The following is a 22,974-nucleotide window of genomic DNA, read 5'->3' on the forward strand; positions in this document are numbered from 1 at the left end:
TCATTATCAGAGCATCTAAAGACATAACAGTAATAATCTCTGGATTACTACCTGAGCCACGAGCAAATTTGCAGATGGTAAATAGGATCAGAGCGATGAACGCATGGCTCAGAGATTGGTGTGGAAGAAATTCATGGGGCACTAGCACCAGTACTAGAATAAGAAGGAGCTGTTCTGTCGGGACAGGCTCCACTTGAATGATGCTGAGACCAGTGTCCTAGCGAATTGAATAAATAGGGCAGTAGACAGGGCTTTAAACTAAATAGTGGAGGGAAGCGGGGGGAGGGATCTGGTGAGCGAAAATTAAAAAAGTCAAAGAGAAAGGAGAAGGCAAAGATGCAGGGTAGCGATAGGGGTAATAATAATCAGAATGTGACAAGAAGGTACAGAGCATATACACAGTGCATCAGAAAGTGAGGTTAAAGTAAGGAAAAATGGTAAAAAGACAAAATTAAAAGCTCTTTATCTGAATGCATGCAGCATTCGCAACAAGATAGATGAGTTGAAGACACAAATAGAAATAAATGGGTATGATCGGATAGCCATTACCGAAATGTGGTTGCAATGTGACCAGGCAGGAAATTGAATATTCAGGGATATTTGCCATTTCGTAAAGATAGACAGGAAGGAAAAGGAGGTGAGATAGCTCTGTTAATAAGGGAGGAGATCAGTGCAGTAGTGAGAAATGATACTGGCTCAGAAGATCAAGATGTACAATCAGTTTGGGTGGAGATAAGAAATAATAAGGGTAAGAAGTCACTGATGGGAGTGCTCTACAGGCCCCCAAACAGTAGCCACTCTGTAGCACAGATTATAAATCAAGGAATAATGGAGGCTTGTAAGAAAGGTACGGCAATAATCATGGGCGATTTTAATCTTCATATTGATTGGACAAAATATAGTGGCAAAGGTAGCCTTGAGGACGAGTTCAGAGTGTGTATGCAGGATGGTTTCTTGGAACAATACATTGTGGAACCAACCAGGCAGCAGACTATTTTAGATCTGGCAAAGTGTAATGCGTCTGGATTAATTAATGATCTTGGCATGAAGGATCCTTTTGGGAACAGTGATCAAAGCGTGGCAGAATTTCAAAATCAGTTTGAGGGTGAAAAAGCTCGGTCTCAAACTAGTGTCCTGAACTTAAATAAAGCTAGTTACAAAGGTATGAAGGCAGAGTTGGTTAAAGTGGACTGGGGAAATATATTAAAGGGTAAGACTGTAGAAAAGCAGTGACAAACATTTAAGGAGATATTTCAAAACTCTCAGCAAAGATATATTCCAGTGAGAAAGAAAGACTCTAAGAGAAGGATGAACCAACCGTGGCTAACTAAGGAAATAAACAATGGCATCATAGAAACATAGAAAATAGGTGCAGGAGTAGGCCATTCGGTCCTTCGAGCCTGCACCACCATTCAATATGATCATGGCTGATCATGCAACTTCAGTACCCCAGTCCTGCTTTCTCTCCATACCCCTTGATCCCTTTAGCCGTAAGGGCCACATCTAACTCCCTTTTGAATATATCTAATGAACTGGCCTCAACAACTTTCTGTGGTAGAGAATTCCACAGGTTCACAATTCTCTGAGTGAAGAAGTTTCTCCTCATCTCAGTCCTAAATGGCTTACCCCTTATCCTTAGGCTGTGACATCTGGTTCTGGACTTCCCCAACATCAGGAACATTCTTCCTGCATCTAACCTGTCCAATCCCGTCAGTATTTTATATGTTTCTATGAGATCCCCTCTCATTCTAAATTCCAGTGAATATAAGCCTAGTCGTTCCAGTCTTTCTTCATATGTCAGTCCTGCCATCCCAGGAATCAGTCTGGTGAATCTTCGCTGCACTCCCTCAATAGCAAGAATGTCCTTCCTCAGATTAGGAGACCAAAACTGTACACAATATTCAAGGTGTGGCCTCACCAAGGCCCTGTACAACTGCAGTAAGACCTCCCTGCTCCTATACTCAAATCCTCTCGCTATGAAGGCCAACATGCCATTTGCCTTCTTCACTGCCTGCTGTACCTGTATGCTAACTTTCAATGACTGATGTACCATGGCTCCCAGGTCTCGTTGCACCTCCCCTTTTCCCAATCTGTCACCATTCAGATAATATTCTGCCTCCCTGTTTTTTGCCACCAAAGTGGATAAACTCACATTTATCCACATTATACTGCATCTGTCATGCATTTGCCCACTCACCTACCCTGTCCAAGTCACCCTGCAGCCTCCTCGCATCCTCCTCACAGCTCACACTGCCACCTAGCTTAGTGTCATCTGCAAACTTGGAGATATTACATTCAATTCCTTCGTCTAAATCATTGATGTATATTGTAAATAGCTGGGCTCCCAGCACTGAACCTTGCAGTACCCACTAGTCACTGCCTGCCATTCTGAAAAGGACTCATTTATTCCAACTCTTTGCTTCCTGTCTACAAACTGTTGTGTATTGCTCTGCTGCATTAAATGTATGATAAGTACAATGGTGCACCACAGAGGGCGCTGTGGTGGGACACCTGAAAGTACATGCACGAGGCAGCATAAAAGGCTGCCCACCACACCTGTGGAGCACTCTGGAGCTGTTCAATAAAGGACCAAGGTCACAGCAGTTAGATCAACACCAGACCGTGTGGAATCAGTGATTTGTGTGCTACATACATCACATTGGCAACAAGGAAGCAGACGAACTTCACGCAACCATGGCTAGTCTGGGCTCGCTAAAGGAGTTTATGGTGGGCAATGATTGGGAGACCTTTACGGAAAGGCTCAAGTACTACTTCACAGCAAACGATCTGACGGAGGACCCGAACGGACTTAGAGAGAAGCGTAAGGCGATATTGCTTTCCAGTTGTGGCGACGAGGTTTACTGTCTTGTCAGGGATTTGCTGGCACCCAGGAGCACCAGGGACAAGTCATATGAGGAGCTGGTCGCACTCATTCGTGACCAGTTGAAACCGAAGGAGAGCATCCTCGCGCCAGATACAAATTTTACCATCACTGCAGATCCGAGGGCCAGGATGTTACCAAATATGTTGCGGACCTCAGGAGACTCGTGGCGCCGTGTGATTTTGGGGCACACCTTGACGAGGCGCTGCGGGATGTTTTCGTCATGGGGATTGGCCATGAGGGCCTCCTTCACAAGCTGCTAGTCACGGAACCCATAGTCACTCTGACAAAGGCCATCACCATCAGCCGGGCATATAGGACCTTGACGTGCAGCACCAAGCAAATGATCCACACAGTCTCGAACCCGGCAGGCACTGTCCACAGGATAGCGGCCACCATGGACAAAACTGCAGAACGTGGCTCTGCCGGGGCAGAGAGCACGGACCTCGGGGTCCTGGAACTCAGAGTCCGCTGAGGGGGGCCAATCAAGCAGCACCATGCTGGCGCTGCGGAGGAAGCCATGGGGCTCACCGGTGCAGGTTTGCGGAGTATATGTGCAATACCTGCCAAATCAAAGGCCACCTTCAGCGTATGTGTAAAAGAAATCGGACTCACCATGTGGCTGAGGAGATGGGGGATGATCCATTGTTCAGTGAGGAGCAGGCAGAAGAAGATGAGGTGTTGGGACTGTATACGTGCACCGATGATTCGCCCCCAGTGATAATGGAAGTACAAATTGATGGATTCCCAGTGAGTATGGCAGTGGATACGGGATCGGGTCCGTCGTTGATGAGTCAGAGAACTTTTGATAAACTGTGGGGTGACCCGGCTGGTCCCGGTCATGGCAAAGCTGCATACTTACACCAAGGAACTGATACCTGTTCTCGGCAGAGCGGATGTATAGGTATCTCACGGGGGTGGGGGGGGGAAACGCACGATTTACCTTTATGGGTCATTGCAGGCGATGGGCCGACGCTCCTCAGCAGAAGATGGATGGGAAAGGTCCGTGGGAGCTGGAAAGACTTCTTCACTCCTCCACAGACTGCTGCTCCCCGGGTTTCCAAAGGGCAGCGCCAACCGAGCTAAACTGCAGCAGCAGCCCAGAACTCCTGGACCCAAGCAATCCTGCAGCCTCAGCCTCCGCTCAAGGTTACAGGTGCGGGCCCATTGCTGGGGTGTGGGCAAGTGGGGCGCTGTGGTCCACCGATGGTCGGCGGACCCACGCAGCGGAACAAGCGGGCGGCGGCAGCGGCTGTGATGGTGGCGGCCACGGAGGTAGCAGGAGAGCCGGCCATGGCAGCCGCAGGAGAGGCGGCCACGGCGGGAGCGGAGGCTGTGGCCACGGCGGGCGTGGCAGCAAGCAAACTGGCGCTGCCACTGATGTTTGTTGTTCCTCGTTCTGTTAATGAAACGCTGCGCCGAGTTTGAGAGCACCAGCATCGAGTATTTCCAGCAGCGCCAGAGGAAGAGGATCTTGGACAAATGCCTGAAACCTTTCCCAAAAACACTGCAAAATTCCCTCTCTCCACCTTCTGTGTTTCCCTTTCCCTCCTTCCATGTTTCTTCTTCTTCTTCTTTCTAGGCCAGCTGAACACCTAAGATGGCGACGCCCAACGGAAGCCTTGTGGGAGCCACAAGATGGCGTCTTAAAAGGGAAATGCTCCCTGGCGTCTTAAAAGGCCTCACACCACTGTGGTCCCCACATAAAGACTTTTGGACTTTTGTCAGGCTAGAGCAAGTCTAAGTGTGCCATGTGAATGTAGGATGATGGATTTAAGACAAGAAATAATATTTTAATGCTGGGTGGTCACTGTGTTTAAAATAATGGACATGAATTGCGAATTACGACAAGAGTTAATATTTCAATGCTGAATGGTCACTGTGTTAAAATTCAGGGACGTGGATCCGTGACCAACATTACCAATGGGCTAATGCGTTTTTCGATTTAGGGGATTCAAGCAACGGCTTTTTGAACTGAGGGGCAGTGATGTTGTGTATTGCTCTGGTACATTAAATGTATGATAAGTACAAAGGTGCACCACAGAGGGCGCTGTGGTGGGAAACATGAAAGTACCTGTACGAGGCAGTCTAAAAGGCTGCCCACCACACCTGTGGAGCACTCTGGAGCTGTTCAATAAAGGACCAAGGTCACAGCAGTTAGAAGAACACCAGACCGTGTGGAGTCAGTGATTTGTGTGCTACATACATCACACCAACCAGTTTTCTATCCACATTAATACAATACCCCCAATACTATGTGCTTTAATTTTGCACACTAATCTCGTGTGGGACCTTGTTAAAAGCCTTTTGAAAGTCCAAATAAACCATATCCACTGGTTCGCCCTTGTCCACTCTACTAGTTACATCCTCCAAAAATCTAGAAGATTTGTCAAGCATGATTTCCCTTTCATAAATCCATGCTGACTTGGACCGATCCTGTCACTGCTTTCCAAATGCGCTGCTATTACATCTTTAATAATTGATTCTAACATTTTCCCCACTACTGATGTCAGGCTAACCGGTCTATAATTCCCTGTTTTCTCTCTCCCTCCTTTTTTAAAAGGTGGGGTTACATTAGCTACCCTCCAATCCATAGGAACTGATCCAGAGTCTATAGAATGTTGGAAAATGACCACCAATGCATCCACTATTTCTAGGGCCACTTCCTTAAGTACTTTGGGATGCAGATTATTAGGCCTTGGGGATTTATTGGCCTTCAGTCCCATCAATTTTCCAAACACAATTTCCTGACTAATGAGGATTTCCTTCAGTTCCTCCTTCTCGCTAGACCCTCAGTCCCCTAGTATTTCCGGAAGGTTATTTGTGTCTTCCTTAGTGAAGACAGAACCAAAGTATTTGTTCAATTTGTCTGCATTTCTTTGTTCCCCATTATAAATTCACCTGATTCTGACTGCAAGGGACCTTCATTAATATTTTTCTCTTCACATATCTATAGAAGCTTTTGCAGTCAGTTTTTATGTTCCCTGCAAGCTTACTCTCATTCTAAATTTCTCCCAGTCCTCAGGTTTGCTGCTTTTTCTGGCCAATTTATATGCCTCTTCCTTTGGATTTAACACTATCCCTAATTTTCCTTGTTAGCCATGGTTGAGCCACCATCCCCGTTTTATTTATACTCCAGACAGGGATGTACAATTGTTGAAGTTCATCCATGTGATCTTTTAATGTTTGCCAATGCCTATCGACCGTTAACCCTTTAAGTATCATTCGCCAGTCTATTCTAGCCAATTCACGTCTCATACCATCGAAGTTACCTTCCTTTAAGTTCAGGACCATGGTCTCTGAATTAACTGTGTCACTCTCCAGCTTAATGAAGAATTCTACCATATTACATCAAATTGTAAACAAAGGCATACAATGTTATGAAGAATAGTGGAAGAGCAGAGGATTGAGAAATTTTTAGAAACTTGCAAAGGACGACTAAAAAATTAATAGAGAGAATATAGTTTATGAGAGTAAACTAGCAAGAAATATAAAAACAGACAGTAAGAGCTTCGACAGGTATATAAAAAGGAAGAGAGTAGCTAAAGTAAACATTGGTCTCTTAGAGAATGAGACTGGGAATTAATAATGGGAAACAGGGAAATGGCGGAAACTTTGACCAAATATTTTGTATCGGTCTTCATGATAGAAGACACCAAAAGTATTCCACTAATTGATAATCAAGGGGCTATTGGGGAGGGGGGGGGGTGGGGGGGCACTTAAAACTATCACTAGAGAAAAAGTACTAGGCAAACTAATGGGACTAAAGGTAGACTAAAGTCACCTGGACCTGATGGCCTCCATCCTTGGGTCTTAAAAGAGGTGGCTGCAGAGATAGCAGATGCATTGGTTGTAATCTACCAAAATTCCCTGGATTCTGAAGAAGTCCCAGCAGACTGGAAAACCACTCCTATTCAAGAAAGAAGGGAGACAGAAAACAGGAAACTATAGACCAGTTAACCTAATTTCTGTCATTGGGAAAATGCTGGAGTCCATCATTAAGGAAGTAGCAGCAGGTCATTTAGAAAATCATAATGCAGTCAAGCAGAGTCAGTGTGGTTTTATGAAAGGGAAATCATGTTTGATAAATTTGCTGGAATTCTTTGAGGATGTAACAAACAGGGTGGTTAAGTGGAACCAGTCGATGTCATCTATTTGGATTTCCAGAAAGCATTCGATAAGATCCCACATAAAGGGCCCAAGTTTCCACACGATAAAAAACGGGCGCCCCTCCGAGCTGGGCGCCCGTTTTTCGCGCCACAAAGTGCGCCTAAAATAAAACCCTCCATATTCTCCACCTTCCTGCAGGTCCTCTGGCCCTCGGCGCGGCGCAGCAGGAGCTGTAGGGGGCGGAGCTAGGACCTTGCGCCGAAAACAGTGCCGGGAGCTCTGCACATGCGCGCTACAGTGGGCACGCAAGTGCAGTAGCTCCAGGCGCCCGAAACTGTGTGGGAGGGACCCGAAGCACGCAGCCCCTAGCCCTGGCCGAATGGCCTCACTGGGGCTGCGTGAATAAGGCTCCTCCCACGGCCAGCTCCTGCTTCCTGCCGACTCCCGCTCCTGCTTCCCCCCCCGCCACCCCCGACCGGACCGGACCCGACTCGACCCGCCTGTCGCTGCCGCTCCTGCTTCCCCGCCGCTCCTGCTTCCGCCCCCTCCCCCCCACCCCCCGGCCGGACCGGACCCGACTCGACCCGTCTGCGTCTGCCGCTACCGCTCCCGCTCCCACCCGACTCGACCCGACTCTACTCTCGCCCCCAGACTGGATCCGACCTGACCTCCCCCTCTCCGACCTGACCTCCTTCTCCCCGACCTGACCTCCCTCCCTCCCTCTCTCCCTCTCTCCCTCCCTCCTCCTCCCTCTCTACCTCCCTCCCCCTCCCCTCTCCCTCCCTCCCACCCCCTCCCTCTCTCCCTCTCTCCCTCCCTCCCCCTCCCTCTCTCCCTCCCTCCCACCCCCTCCCTCTCTCCCTCCCCCTCCCTCTCTCCCTCCCTCCCCCTCCCTCCCCCTCCCTCTCTCCCTCCCTCTCTCCCTCCCTCCCCATCCTCCCTCTCTCCCTCTCTCCCTCTCTCCCTCCATCCCCCTCCCTCTCTCCCTCCCTCCCCCTCCCTCTCTCCCTCCCTCCCCCTCTCTCCCTCCCTCCCCCGCCGGCCCGAACCGAACCTCTCTCCCCGACCCGACCCAACGCCACCTACCTCTGGTGCTGGGGACGGGCCCTGCCCGAAATCTCGGGCCCGGCCCGTTCAGCCTTCGGTCCCGACGGCAAACCGCTTCCTAAAGGCCTGCCTGAAGAACTTTCACACAGGTAGGAATATGGTTTATTTAATCTTTTCTTTGCTTATAAATGTTTATTCAGGTTGGATTTATTTGTATAATATTTGTATAAGTATAACTAAGGATTTATTGTAGAATTTAATGACTTCCCTTCCCCCCCCTCCCCCCCTCGTTCCCTACGCCTAATTTGTAACCTGCGCCTGATTTTTTAATGTGTAGTACAGGTTTTTTCAGTTCTACAAAAATCTTAACTTGCTCCATTCTAAGTTAGTTTGGAGTACGTTTTCACTGTGGAAACTTTGAAATCAGGCGTCAGTGGCCGGACATGCCCCTTTTTGAAGAAAAAATTCTGTTCCAAAGTAGAACTGTTCTACCTGACTAGAACTGCAGAAAAAAAAAGGTGGAGAATTGCGATTTCTAAGATAGTCCGTTCTCCACCAATTGCTCCTAAAAATCAGGCGCAAATCATGTGGAAACTTGGGCCCAAAAAGTTACTGCACAATATGAGAGCTCACGGGGTTGGGGGTAATATATTAGTGTAGATAGAGGATTGGCTAAATAACAGAAAATAGAGAGTTGGGATAAATGGATAATTTTCAGGTTGGCAAACTGTAACTAGTGGGTGCCACAGGGATTAGGGCTAAGGCCTCAACTATTTACAACCTATATTAAAGACTTGAATGAAGGGACCGAGCATAATGTGGCCAAATTTGCTGATGATACAAAGTCTGGTAGCAAAGCAAGTAGTGAGGAGGATGCAAAGAATCTGCAAAGGGATATAGTTACGCGAAGTGAGTGGGCAAAAATTTGGCAGATGGGATATAATGTGAAATTATCCACTTTGGTAGAAAAAATAAAAAAGCAAATAATTATTTAAATGGGAAGAGATTACAAAATGCTGCAGTACAGAGGGATCTGGGGGTCCTTGTACATGAAACGCAAAAAGTTAGCATGCAGGTACAGCAAGTAATTAGGAAGGCAAATGGAACATTGGCCTTTATTGCAAGGGGCATGAAGTATTAAAGAAGGGAAGTCTTGCTACAACTGTACAGGACCACACCTAGAGTACTGCATACAGTTTTGGTCTCCTTATTTAAAGAGTGATATACTTGCATTGGAAGCAGTTTAGAAAATGTTCACAAGATTGATTCCTGAGATGATGGGGTTGTCATATGAAGAAAGATGGAGCAGGTTGGGCCTATACTCATTGAAGTTTAGAAAACTGAGAGGTGATCTTATTGAAAAGTATAAGATTTTGAGGGGACTTGACAGGATAGATGCAGAGAGGATGTTTCCCCTCATGGGAGAAATCTAGAACTAGGGGGCATAGTTACAGAATAGGTGGTCACCCATTTAAAATGGAAATGAGGAGGAATTTCTTCTCTCAGTGAGTCATGAATCTTTGGAATTCTCTACCCCAGAGAGCTGTGGAGGCTGGGTTATTGAATATATTTAAGATGGAGAGAGACAGATTTTTGAACGATAAAGGAGTCAAGGGTTATAGTGTAAGATTTCTAAATCTCTGGCATTAAATTGACAACAAGATGATTCTTTTAAAACAATTCAGAACAGTTTATTAAAAAAACACACACATGCATATCTATCAACAGTCGTAGTTACCCTACAGGTCTACCTTAGTTACGACAGAGATACATTGAGGTTATAATAAAAAGTGATATACATTACTTCCCTCTGGCTGGCTGGATGAACACATGGCCTGTTGTTTCTGCTGGTCTTTGAGCGGGAGGTTTTGCCATGTGTCCAGGAGAGAAGGAGAGGCAGGGAGTCCTTGGCTGCTTTTTTATATCCCTTAAGTCCATTGTTCCTCCGAAAGCCTCAGGATTGGACCTTGGTTCCAGGGCAATTCCTTATTGGCTCTCCTCACTCATGTGGCTGTCTGGACTGGCCCAGCCATCTCTTGATTAGGTTAATTGCTTTCTAATTAACACAATACACATAAACCATGCTGGAGGTTTGTGAGCTTCCATTTTGTTTCAACACGGCAGCCTTTCCGTATAATCTACACTTTTAACATTTATACATACACAGAATCAATGTTATTATTAGTAAACACTTTTATTCTTACAAACTCCCCACCTTGAGGGGGAAATATCCTTATTGACTCCTCATATGGTTTATCTCCTCGGGGCTCCCATATCATAAACATTGAGAGGATTCTGATAGTTCTGTGAGTTGGATGACCGCTGTATAATGGGTTTTAAACTTAGAGAGCGAGAGAGTGAAAAGTGGATGGCCTGACTTGGTCCCCACCTCGTAAGGAGTAGGCAACACGTAGGGGATTTACTATAGTACAATAACATCTCCAGCGGAGACTCTCCCTTTCCTGTATCTTCGGTGCACCATCGCTTCTTAAAGCACATTGATGATTGATGATGTTCATGAGTCATGCTGCAGCTCCCGCTTCTCCATCTTCCCTCGGCTTCGGTCGTGGCCGGTATCATCCTGACAATTATGAGGATCCGTAACATGGTCTGTGGGAATCAAGATCAGTGCAGTATTTACTCTTCGGCAGTTTTTAACTGATTAATGTGAAACCACTTCTTGTACTTAACGCCCTTTTTCCCCGGTAACTGAATCAAATAAAACTGCGGGGTTCAATCGGTCTATAATCTTATACAGTCCCCACCACCTGGGCTCAAAGGCAGCTTCTTTTTCCCATAATTTGGAATCATTACTGAGTCTCCCACCTCATATTCAAAGGGACGTACTTTCTGGTCAAAGTACCTTTTAATTTGTCTTTTTGACTTCCCCAATTTGGGGGCCACAAATCGATTGATCTGATCGGTGTGATCTACCACTTGTTCCAGCCACTTGGAACTAAATGTTTTCATTGTCAGGGACTCATCCCTGTTAGTGTTAGCTGGCCTGGTGTTCTCATGAGCCTCCCCATCATGGCCTGATATGGGGAGACCCCTGTTGTTCTATGAGGTGTGGACCTCATTGCCATCAAGCACATTGGCAGCATGTTAGCCCATTGAGTGGGGTGGTCCGCGCCCAATTTTTTTAAACATTAACTTGAGGGTCCTGTTCCCCCTTTCGACCCCTCCGGATGACTGGGGGTGGTGAGCAATATGTAATTTGTGTTTTATCCGCAACATTTTCTGCAGGTGGGTAAAAATGTTACCTGTAAAGTGTGAACCTTGATCACTGTCCACTTGTACTGGTACTCCCCACCTACAAAACACATGATTCAATAGTGTTTTGGCTGCTGTGATTGCGGTGTTGGAGCGGCAGGGGAATGCTTCGCTCCATTTAGTGAATTGATCCGCCACCACTAGGGCATCCTGAAAATTGCCCTGTGCCTGTGGAAGTGGCCCAATGAAGTATTTTTTGTGATATAGGGGCAGGGAGAGCATGGTGTTTATAGCATAGGCACTATAAGACCAAATATTCACAGGTCTATCTGAGGTTTCCTTCACAGCAGTTAGAAGTGCGGCGATTTCTGCATATTGTGAAGACTGTCTGTTGCATCTTCGCTGGATGGTTCTTTCTGGCAATACCACAGCATATCCGGTGTGAGGGGATCCTTCAATGTGATATGAGGACCCATCAATGAAGACATCTGGGGCACCCTGTATGGGCTCTTTCTGCACAGCATGGGTCTCAAAGTTAATCAGGGGTAGCGGACATTCATGCGGGTCCCCCTCATAGATCAGAAATTGTGGCAGCAATGTGGTGAGTTTGGAAATGGTATCAATGTCTCGTTCCATAAATTCCAATGTCCATTTGCTGAGGTGCTGCGAGGAAACTAGCGAATCTCCAGGTTTCATCAGTAGTTTCAGAGGTGTGTCCCCGCTGTGCAGGCTTGTAGCCTGTAACCCAGTAATAAAGGTAAAGTGATGTACGAACCAGAAGTCGGCCAGTAGGTGGTGCTCGCATGCAGTATGAGTCTTTTCTGCCCCCTGCAGGATTCGAGATGGATATGCAATGGGCTGGAGTCGAGCAACTCGCAATTGGCACAGAACTGCAGTGAGGCTTTGCTCTGTGGCCCCGACCTCCAAATGGAAGGACTGCATGGAATCAGGAGGGATCAGACAGGCGGCCTGTATCACTGCAGTTTTTAATTTAGCCATGGACCGGGTGTGAGCATCAGTCCATGCCGGGCGTATGTCATCACCCTGCAGTTTTATTAAATCATACAGGGGCTTTGCACACACCACCAAACCCAAGAATGATTGTAGGGCTGTTTTCAAAGTGGGTAATGGCAATCGCTGTATTATCTCCACCTTGTGAGAGTTGGGGAATGATCCCTCTGGAGAAATGGACACTCCTAGAAAGGTGACCCGTTCTTTTACTAATTGAGCTGTTGGAGCGGATTTTTGGACATATATTTGATTGTATACGGGACCAAACATTTGTTTTATTTTCCCCTTTAAATGAATTTTGTAAGGGACAATACTGATGCATTATGCTTTAAACAGTTAGACTTTAAGGCATGCTGGCCTTGAGTTAATGGAGATTGGAAAGTGAGATAATGAACACTGGAGAGTTAAGTGCTAGGTATGTTTGTTTATACCGGTGTCAAAAGCCTGCACTTGTTTATACTGCCCTGTCACAATGCAGGATGGGTTATATATCAAAAGCTTAGCCTTCGATAAGTCAAAGCTTTGTAGTGCTAAAGCATGTGTTGTAAAGTGACGTAATTTGTAAGATAAAAGGACTTCACTGCAGATACCAATTTGAGAAGATGGTTCAAAGACAGGGGTATTTAACACTTCTCCCAAAGCTTTGTCTCCGATTTAATAAACCTCTCTTTATATATTATACAGTCTCGGAAATATTTTTCCACAACAAAATGGTGTCACGAACAGGATACTGTCTGATCAGACGTGATCACTTAAGACAGTATCTGGAATCTGGTGTTAGAGACTGAAAAGAGAGGTGTACGGGCACGACGGGATAGTGTATAAGATACGAGTAAACAGATAGCGGGAAGAGGCTGACTAACCAGTTTGAGTTGTCCCTTTAGTAAATAAGGTCGGTGCGGAAGGGAACTGATCGATCCAATCTAGAGCCGAAAACTCCGGTGGTAAGGAAACACGCTAGCTTTGTTGCGAAGACAAAGGGTCTCCACAGAGTAGTCGTGGCCGTGAGTATTACAGAAACAAAGGGAAACGTCCGAGACTGGCGAACATGGTAGGTAAGGAAGGGAATGTAAAACGCGGGCTGCCCGGGTCATTAATTAATTCCTATCATTAATTGTAACTTGCGTAATTACGTAATGCCATAAAAAAGCTGATAGTGACTATCTTAAGTGACATATGGATCCAGACATAAGCTTTGTTGAATGAAGAGAGACTTTTGTGAGTGTCTATTTTGAATGAGGAGAGTACTCGAGTAATTTTGACTGTGGAATGAATGAAAGCCTGTTTTAAGAAGGTGTGGAGTTGCCTGCCTGTTTTAGCTCCACCCACTCTTTCCAAACAGAGTGAAATGTTTTTTTTTAACCCTTCGTAGTGTTGTCCTGTATGTGGGAAGTTTAAGAAACTGTGAACCTTATGGTATTACATTTTAAGTTAGAAACGAAGGTGTGGATATAAGTTACGGAGCTAGGAAATGCACAAAGGATAGGTTTGTTGAGTAAAAGTTATAAATACATGGTCCTGGTAGTAAAAAAAAAAGAATTTGACACGCTCACTTACTTGTCGAAAGAAAACATGCAATTGGGTTGAAAGACATAACTTTAGTCCAGGAATGAGATAAAGAATGCCTTTTAAAACGCTCCCATTTTCCTTTGTGTAAAACCTTGACACGAAAGCTTCTAGCTCAGTAAAAAAAAAGAGTTTTAAATTTAGAAATACCTTCAGGGATTAGGTCAAACTCCTGGGCGAGTGGTGAGCTATCTGTGAAGGTGTAAAAGGGACTTTTGAAAAAGGCTAAAACAGTAAGCTTTAGCAGTTTAGAAAAGAAAAAGATAAAGCAGGAAAAGATCTCTGCCACGGGAACAGGAGGAGGGCAGAAAAGGGGAACCCCACTTTTGCGAAGAGGTATGTGAGGATATGGAAGAGGATAAAATAAAAGACGCCCCCCTTCAAACCGCAGAACAAACCTTGTTTGTGGACGGCTCACGAAAATACGTAGAGGGACTACCTCGTACCGGATGGGCCGTAGTTAACCAGGATCTAGAGGCAGTTGAATCAGGGCGAATTAATGGGGGGTCGTCAGCTCAAGTGGCAGAACTGGTAGCCCTCACCCGGGCACTGGAATTATTGGAAAATATGATTGTTAATATCTATACGGACAGTAGATATGCATTCGGGGTAGTACACGATTATATGACAGCATGGGGGAGAAGGGGTGTTTGTGATTGAAAAAAAAAAGAATTTGAAGAGGTAAAAAAAAAACACTCTCCATTGATAATGATTTTAAATTATTAAAATTAAGTCAGTGCCGCTGGGGCCTGAGACGAACAGATAAGTATTGAGAAACTACACCAGGACACTTCTGAGGAAGAAATAGGTATGTGGACAAAGCAGGGCACAACGCAAGGGAAGGATAACGTTTGGAGACGAAACGACAAGGTAATGGCGCCTGAATGCATACAGAAAACCTTATTGGAGTTGCATCATGGCCTGTCTCATTCAGGACGAGAGGCCATGACCGGGAGTCTTGGGAGAGATTGGTGGTGGAAGGGGATGGGGAGATATATTGCTAAATATTGCCATCGATGAGTTACGTGCGCACAATATAATCCAGGCAGGCCCATTAAAATTAAAATGGGACACCAACCCCGTCTACAGGGGCCATGGGAACATGTACAAATTGATTTCACAGGTCCTTTGCCCCCATCCCATGGAAAAAGATATTGCCTAGTGATTATAGATCAATTTACCCGGTGGGTGGAAGCTTTCCCCACACGTGATTGCACTGCCTCAACAGTGGCAAGGATATTGACCGAGCAGGTGGTTCCCCGATGGGGAGTGCCTCTTCAGATAGATTCCGACCGAGGCACCCACTTCACCGGAAAAATTGTAAAAACAATATGCCAGCTGATGGGCATAAAACAAAAATTCCACATCCCCTACCACCCGCAGAGTTCTGGAATGGTAGAGCGCATGAACCGTACCCTTAAGAACGCCCTGGCAAAGGCCATGCAAATGTCAGGAAAAACATGGACAGAAGTATTACCCATTATATTGATGAAGTTAAGAGCCACGACAAACCGGACAACCGGATTAACCCCTTATGAACTAATGACAGGAAGGACGATGCAATTACCAGAGAACATCATAACAGGGGGGGGGGGTGATGTAGGCCCATTAAAAGACAAAATGTTTTGGAACTAAGTACTCAATTAAAAGGGATGCGTAAATTAGTTAGGGACAATCAGGAAGAAAGAGACGCGGAAGCGGAGCTTACAAAGCTCCCTGAAGTCCCGTTGGCGGGAAGTCGTGTTATGGTAAGGGTCCTCCCGGGAAAACCGGGGTTTGCCCCAAAAAGGACCGTATGAGGTTATAATCAGTGGGGACACTTGTGCCTGCATCGATGTTAAAGGGAACGGACAATGGAAGCATTGGACCCAGCTTAAGGTTTTTGAACCAGCCGTTTAGCACACGTATTAGTTGTTGTTGTTTGTCTATTTACAGATTGACAGCGAGAGATTCTTCAAGCAAGCCATACGGCCATTTTGCCTTTGACTATTTGTTAATTATAGAGTAATAAGATGAAACTATATATTGCGATCGGTGTGATTATCATAGTTCGTGTTAGGTCCGGCCTGCTAGCTAGACCGAAACGAGAGTTACATGTGAATACCTTTTTGTACATGTCTTGTGTTTATGCGCAAAATGAGAACTTTTCCAGTTGCTGGGTATGTTCGCACATCCCCATACATAGCAAAGGAGGCATCCCTTTGAGGTCAATCTCCCTTAACATTTCGGAAGTAGCGGAGTGGGTAATGCAACAAAACGGTACAGGAGAAGTAAATGATACTTGGAACCAGAGTGGTGATAAAGAAACGTGGAGATCGGGGGGTTACCTTTTGGATGCATTTGACGGATGGTACCAGCCGGAATACAATAGGTCGGTACGACCCCCGTTCCTGGTTTTGACCAACACCTCAGGAGTTGGAAGGTCCACCGCTGACTTTTTTTCACTAGAAACCTGACCGGTGAGGAAACAGGTTTTGTAGCAGGATACTTTAACCTCACCAGGTGGAACATAATAGCCAGTGGAACAACAAACCAGGGGTTCTTTGAAATAGAGGGTTTGAAGAATCAGACATGTAGCCAGGACTGGGACCCTAAGATTAGATGGCGACGGGGGCTGAGAGAGAGATTGGGATCGAATCTAACAGCATACAATGGCACTTATTTTGTGTGTGGGCATAAGGCCTACCCCTGGTTGCCTCAGAACTGGAGGGGGTCCTGTTAATTGGGATATGTGGTTCCTTTTGTCAGACGGGTACGTACTTTAGCAGAAGTACAGACACCAGGTCGACTAAGACGAGATCTTACCCAGGTAGAGAGGCTATTTGGGGTCATGATACTCCCATTCGGGATAGGATGCACCATGGATGAATTACGTAACCTAGAGAGAGTACTGGAATGGATAGCTAACGACACTGCTGAAGCAATAGAGGGCATAACGGCTGAAATAGTAGCCATACGCACAATGGTACTCCAGAACCGAATGGCCCTAGATTATATACTAGCACAAAGTGGGGGCACATGTGCCTTAATTGGAGCTGAATGTTGCACTTACATTCCCGATAATTCAGAAAACATAACCAACCTCGCTGATCACATAAGAAGGGAGGTAAAGAAGTTATCCACGACAGCAGGAGGATCTGGCTGATTTGACTGGCTGTTAGGGGGATCCTGGTGGTCCTATCTTATGCATGGAGTAATTATTCTGGTTGTAATAATAATTACTTGCTGTCTGATTATCGGGTGTTTTAATATCTGCTGTAAAGTTATGATGGCTCGACTGATGCCAGTAGCCAGTGTAATCGCCGAAGAAGAAGCACACCTGATGGAAATACCTGAAGACACCATGGATGAAGAAACAGACGACAATGACACCGAACACTATCTTTGAAGGGTAGCCTAGAGCTACAGGCAAGGTGGATATACGGAACATCAGGGAAGTAACATACCCCAAAGGACGAATATATGCTACTATCATTGTGGTCATCTGGATTTTGTAAACATCCTCCAGGACCAAAAGGGGGAATATTGTTGGAGCGGATTTTTGAGCATATATTTGATTGTATACGGGACCAAACATTTGTTTTATTTTCCCCTTTAAATGAATTTTGTAAGGGACAATACTGATGCATTATGCTTTAAACAGTTAGACTTTAAGGCATGCTGGCCTTGAGTTAATGGAGATTGGAAAGTGAGATAATGAACACTGGAGAGTTAAGTGCTAGGTATGTTTGTTTATACCGGTGTCAAAAGCCTGCACTTGTTTATACTGCCCTGTCACAATGCAGGATGGGTTATATATCAAAAGCTTAGCCTTCGATAAGTCAAAGCTTTGTAGTGCTAAAGCATGTGTTGTAAAGTGACATAATTTGTAAGATAAAAGGACTTCACTGCAGATACTAATTTGAGAAGATGGTTCAAAGACAGGGGTCTTTAACACTTCTCCCAAAGCTTTGTCTCCAATTTAATAAACTTCTCTTTATATATTATACAGTCTCGGAAATATTTTTCCACAACAGAGCCTTAGGGGGATTCACCTTTAGTCCTGCCTGAGCCAACAATGTCAAAAGTTCGTGCAAAAGGGGCAGATGCTCCTCCATGCTGTCGGTTGCCAGCAGGTAGGGCGAGAAAATTATTTTAAAATTGCAGCCATTCTTTTGTGGAATATCGTGGGGGCATTGTGGAACCCCTGAGGCAAGCTCTGGTCCTTAAATGTGAACGCAGATTTGTACTGGTCTTCCCCCTTAACAGAGATACTTCCGAATCCATTGGCGATGTCGAGGGTCGAGAAGTACTTGGAACCAGCAGAAATTTGAGATAATATGGTAGGAGTTTCTCTTACTACTGGTGAGCAGGCTGGTGTTACAGAATGTAACTTTCTGTAATCAATAGTCAGTCGCCAGCTGCTATCAGGCTTTTTAACCGGCCATGTGGGTGAATTGGTCGTGAAAGTGCCTGTCCTAACAACACCCTGCTCGACAAGGGATTTTATGATGTCTCAGATGTAAGGGTGACTCTCCCTTGGGATGGGATACTGTTTAGTGAATGAGTAGGGGGGGTCCCTCAATAGATTCCTCGCCTGCCATTTTTCCACAGTCATGCTTGCATGCCTGAATTAGTTTTGCCACAGCTTCATTTTCGCTCCCCGGAGGGTCATACTTAGATGGCTTTTTAATAGCAAAAACCGAGTGAGCATCTGAAATTTCTATCACTCCTGCCTTATCTCTCAATCCCATCCAAACACAGTCCTGATTATAATCTATGACCGTGCCATACTAATCCAATATATCAGTCCCTAAAATTTCTCTTCCGTCGGGGGTGGTCATCAGCATTGGCGCTGGGACCTTACAGGTGAGGCCTCCCAACTGAAGTTCAATGGCCTTCCCTGTATACGCGGTGGTTGGGTCACCGTTAAACCCTTTAAAGGTCATATAACCCTAGCCCGCCGCCGTATGGCATTCAGGGTATGGGGTTGGATGATGGTAACAGCTGAGCCAGTATTGATAAGCATAATCTGCTGTCTGCCCCCTTGTTAAGACAACAAGGACTACTGGTCTCCTGCTACCATCACGTCAGAACCCCACCAATCTTTGGGGGCCGAACCCTGTCATAGGGTCAATCCTTGAGTTGGTTTCTCTAATGAGTGTGCATCGGCGATTGCGTGCACCGGTAAATGATTTTGCATCGTCCCCGTGGCAATTGGGTTTGTATAAGGGTTACCAATTGATCCAATCGTTGATCTGTCCCAGAGGGCTTGGCTTCGTCCCTCGGGAGGTATCTATGCATTGCATCATGGTTCGGTGCTGGTCTGGGACTGCTGCAGTCTTTTGTTAGGTGGCCTACCTTCTTACAATTAAAGCACTGTCTCTTAAAGGGGTAGTTTCGAGATCCCTCCACCAGCGACACTGGTTTATTTGCAGTGGGTGGTGACTTCACCTTTAACTGGTCTTTTACCATCTCCCAGGCTAGTTGAGCACTGGTCTCTATATCTGTCCACTGATTGGTGGGCCTCATGGCTATGCCCAGGGTGGTTTTAACTGAAGGGTGGAGTTGGGTAGGAACATCGATTTAAATTGTTCCTGATTCTTTCCTACTGTAGCATTTGCGGGTGTCTGGTTCTGCGTACGTTGATCGATATCATACAGGCGATTACTGAAGGCTCTGGGGGTCTCTTCTGGGCGCCGCTTGGTCTGATTAAACAAAGCCACTAAGTTCAAGTTTTGGATCCCTAAATGGTTTAGGATCTCGGTCATGAGTGCATCGACCGCTGTGCCAGGCTGGAGGACTGCGTCTGGCAGATTATATTTTAGGGAAGAGGAACAGGCCAAGAAGACGACTTGTGTTAAGTCTCTCTCTTCCAACTCGGGGTGATCCCTCCTGAAATTTGCCCACCTCCTATTAACTTCCAATGGGTCATCCCCATCATTAATGGGCCCCAACTCGTGGCTACACGCCGTGGCGTCAGCAACAGATATGGGCCGTAAGTCGGTATGGTTACTGGTGATGTGGCCGTGCGCATTACGTCATGAAGAAGTGGTTACTACAGCTATGATTGGCTCTTGTGTCTGCAAGGTATCGCATCCTACACCACCCTCCTGAGGATTATACTGACTGCCTTCTTCTACCCAATCTATCTCCCCCTTGTCCCCTTCTGCTGTCTCTGTTATGGCTCCCCATGTTACTGCGGATACCAGGGCCTGCTGCTCCCCTAACTTACTTTTTAGCCTCGCTATTTCTAGTTGGCAATGGGAGTGATCTGCCTCCCTATGTGGCTTCTTAATTACTTCCCTTAGTGTGCCCCTAGCATCTTCTATCTCTTGCTGGAGACCCAAGTTTTCCAATTTATATTTTTTTAGCTCTAAATTGTTTTCATTTGCTTCAACAATGGCTGCTGTGGCATTTAAATTTGAGAAGCTTTATTGTTGTAGCAATGAAACTGCCTGTTCGGCCCCTCTTTCTAATTGCCTAATACTGTGGTTTAATTGACCAATTTCTTGTCTTAAATGCTGTATTTCTCCCTCTTTTAACTGCTTCATAAGTTCGAGGCCTTCTTTCTTTTGTTTTATACCTTCAATCTCTCTTTCTTTTAGTTGAATCTCTTTTACTTGCAATTCTTTCAAATTTTGTATCACTTTGGCGTCCTGTCTCATTAATTCCTCATCTCTCTGGGCACAATAAAATGCGCTGAATGCCACGAGACTGTTTGCCCGTTTTGGCCTTAGCTCTCCCTTATCTACTCTCTCCTCGATAAGTTTTACCATCTCCCCGAAGGACGCAGATTGACCCTTGTGGATGTACCGTGCATGTAACTCTTCTAAGTCTTGTATCGGGAACTTTTTAAACAACTTCTCCTGATAAACTAGCTCAACATTTATTTTTATTGTTGGCTTTCTGTTCATGACCGATCCCTTCCTCCTGTGTCTTTTGAATGTAACTACTGGTGGGTTTCCAGTTAAACAGTTACAACTAGCGAGATGACTGCTCCTTAAGATGCACCTCCCGATCTGTTTAATCCTTTATATTATACTTCGCAACACAAGTTAGAATCGCAACTCCCGAAATTTCCAATTGTTCAAAGGAATCATCAAAAAGCTGTCTTGCCAGATCCTCACATTCTTCACCAGTTTGTAATATTTCTAAATCTCTGGCATTAAATTGACAGCTAGACGATTCTTTTAAAACAATTCAAAGCAGTTTATTAAAAACACATACACATGGCATGTTGCCTCCCTGGTGCAAGGGTCAAGGATGTCTCGGAGCGGCTGCCGGACATTCTGGAGGGGGAGGGTGAACAGCCAGTTGTCGTGGTACATATAGGTACCAATAATATAGGTAAAAAATGGGATGAGGTCCTACAAGCTGAATTTAGGGAGCTAGGAGTTAAATTAAAAATAGGACCTCAAAGGTAGTAATCTCAGGATTGCTACCAGTGCCACATACTAGTCAGAGTAGAAATAGCAGAATAGTTTAGATGAATATGTGGCTTGAGGAATGGTGCAAGAGGGAGGGATTCAAATTCCTGGGACATTGGGACCGGTTCTGGGGGAGGTGGGCCGAGTACAAACCGGAAGGTCTGCACCTGGTCAGGACCGGAACCAATGTCTTAGGGGAAGTGTTTGCTAGTGCTGTTGGGGAGGGTTTAAACTAATATGGAAGGGGGATGGCAATCTATGCAAGGAGACAGAGGGAAGTAAAATGGGGGCAGAAGCAAAAGGTAGAAAGGAGATAAGGAAAAGTGCAGGGCAGAGAAATCAAAGGCAAAAATCAAAAAGGGCCACATTACAACATAATTTTAAATGGACAAAGTGTGTTAAAAAAACAAGCTGAAGGCTCTGTGTCTCAATGAGAGGAGCATTCGTAATAAGGTGAATGAATTAACTACACAGATAGCTGTTAACGGATATGATGTAATTGGGATTCTGGAGTCATGGCTCCAGGGTGACCAAGGCTGGGATCTCAACATCCAGGGGTATTCAATATTCAGGAGGGATAGACAGAAAGGAAAAGGAGGTGGGGTAGCGTTGCTTGTTAATGAGGAGATTAATGCAATAGTAAGGAAGGACATTCGCTTGGATGATGTGGAATCTGTATGTGTTGAGCTGCAGAACACCAAAGGGCAGAAAACATTAGCAGAAAGCAATGCCTTGTCAAGAGTGAAATAATATTTTGACCATTGTAAAATTTTAAGTTTCAAATTAGAGTGGATGTTTCCCTCAGTATCAGAAAGGGGATCAAGATTGATGAATTAGCCCATTGGGCTGGCACGAAAAAGCCACAGTGGAGTTTCTGTGGTTTTCTTCTGCGAAGCAGGGTTGCTGATGGTGCAAGATTACCAAGAGGGGTTGTTTAACATGGAAATTACTTCAAGGTGTTACCGAACTTGAACTTTTGCTGGAACAAAGAAGAAAAGCTCCAGCAATGTTCAAGAGTTTGAACTTCTTAATCTGCAATGATGGATCTCAAATGTCGCAGCATGGTGACAAAAATTGAACTTAAAACTTTGCTTTAAATTGGAATTAAGCAGATAACTCAGGCCTCTCGGGGGTATTGTTACAGCACCATCATGACAAACTCCAACCCGTAGCTTACACCCACGTGTCATAACACCAGTGGAAGCAACTTTCCAGCCCTGTGAGAAGAATCTTCTCAGTGTCTTTTGGGCGGTACATAAATTCTCCCCCATAATTGGACTTAGCCCCCTTATCATCTTAATGCCACACACCCCCATCAAAATGCTGATGGACAGAAATCTCAAGGAAGGCTCAGTCAGTTCCCAGCAAATCGCACGATGGACCCTCCTTCTACAAGGACGGGACATTACAGTCCAGTACCAGCCTAAGACCACTAATCTAGCTCACAACATGTTGTACCCCGGCGACCCACATCAGTGCGAGATTCTGACTTCAGGTACCTTAGATGGTCCCTTTCAGTCAGAAAGGGAGGGAGAAAAGTTGAATTTAAAACCCATGTTTACGTGGACGGCTCTTCCGCAATTATAAACGAGCAACAGTGCACAGGATTCTCAGTAATAAAAATGACCCTGGACGGCAAACAGGCCTTAGACGGCAATTAAATTAGAAGGCGGTAAAGGAGCTCAAATTGCAGAACTACGTAGTCATGCACCCAGAAGACTACCTGACGCCTGTCCA

This window comes from Pristiophorus japonicus, chromosome 8 (assembly GCF_044704955.1).
Source record: "Pristiophorus japonicus isolate sPriJap1 chromosome 8, sPriJap1.hap1, whole genome shotgun sequence".
Classification (NCBI taxonomy): domain Eukaryota; kingdom Metazoa; phylum Chordata; class Chondrichthyes; family Pristiophoridae; genus Pristiophorus; species Pristiophorus japonicus.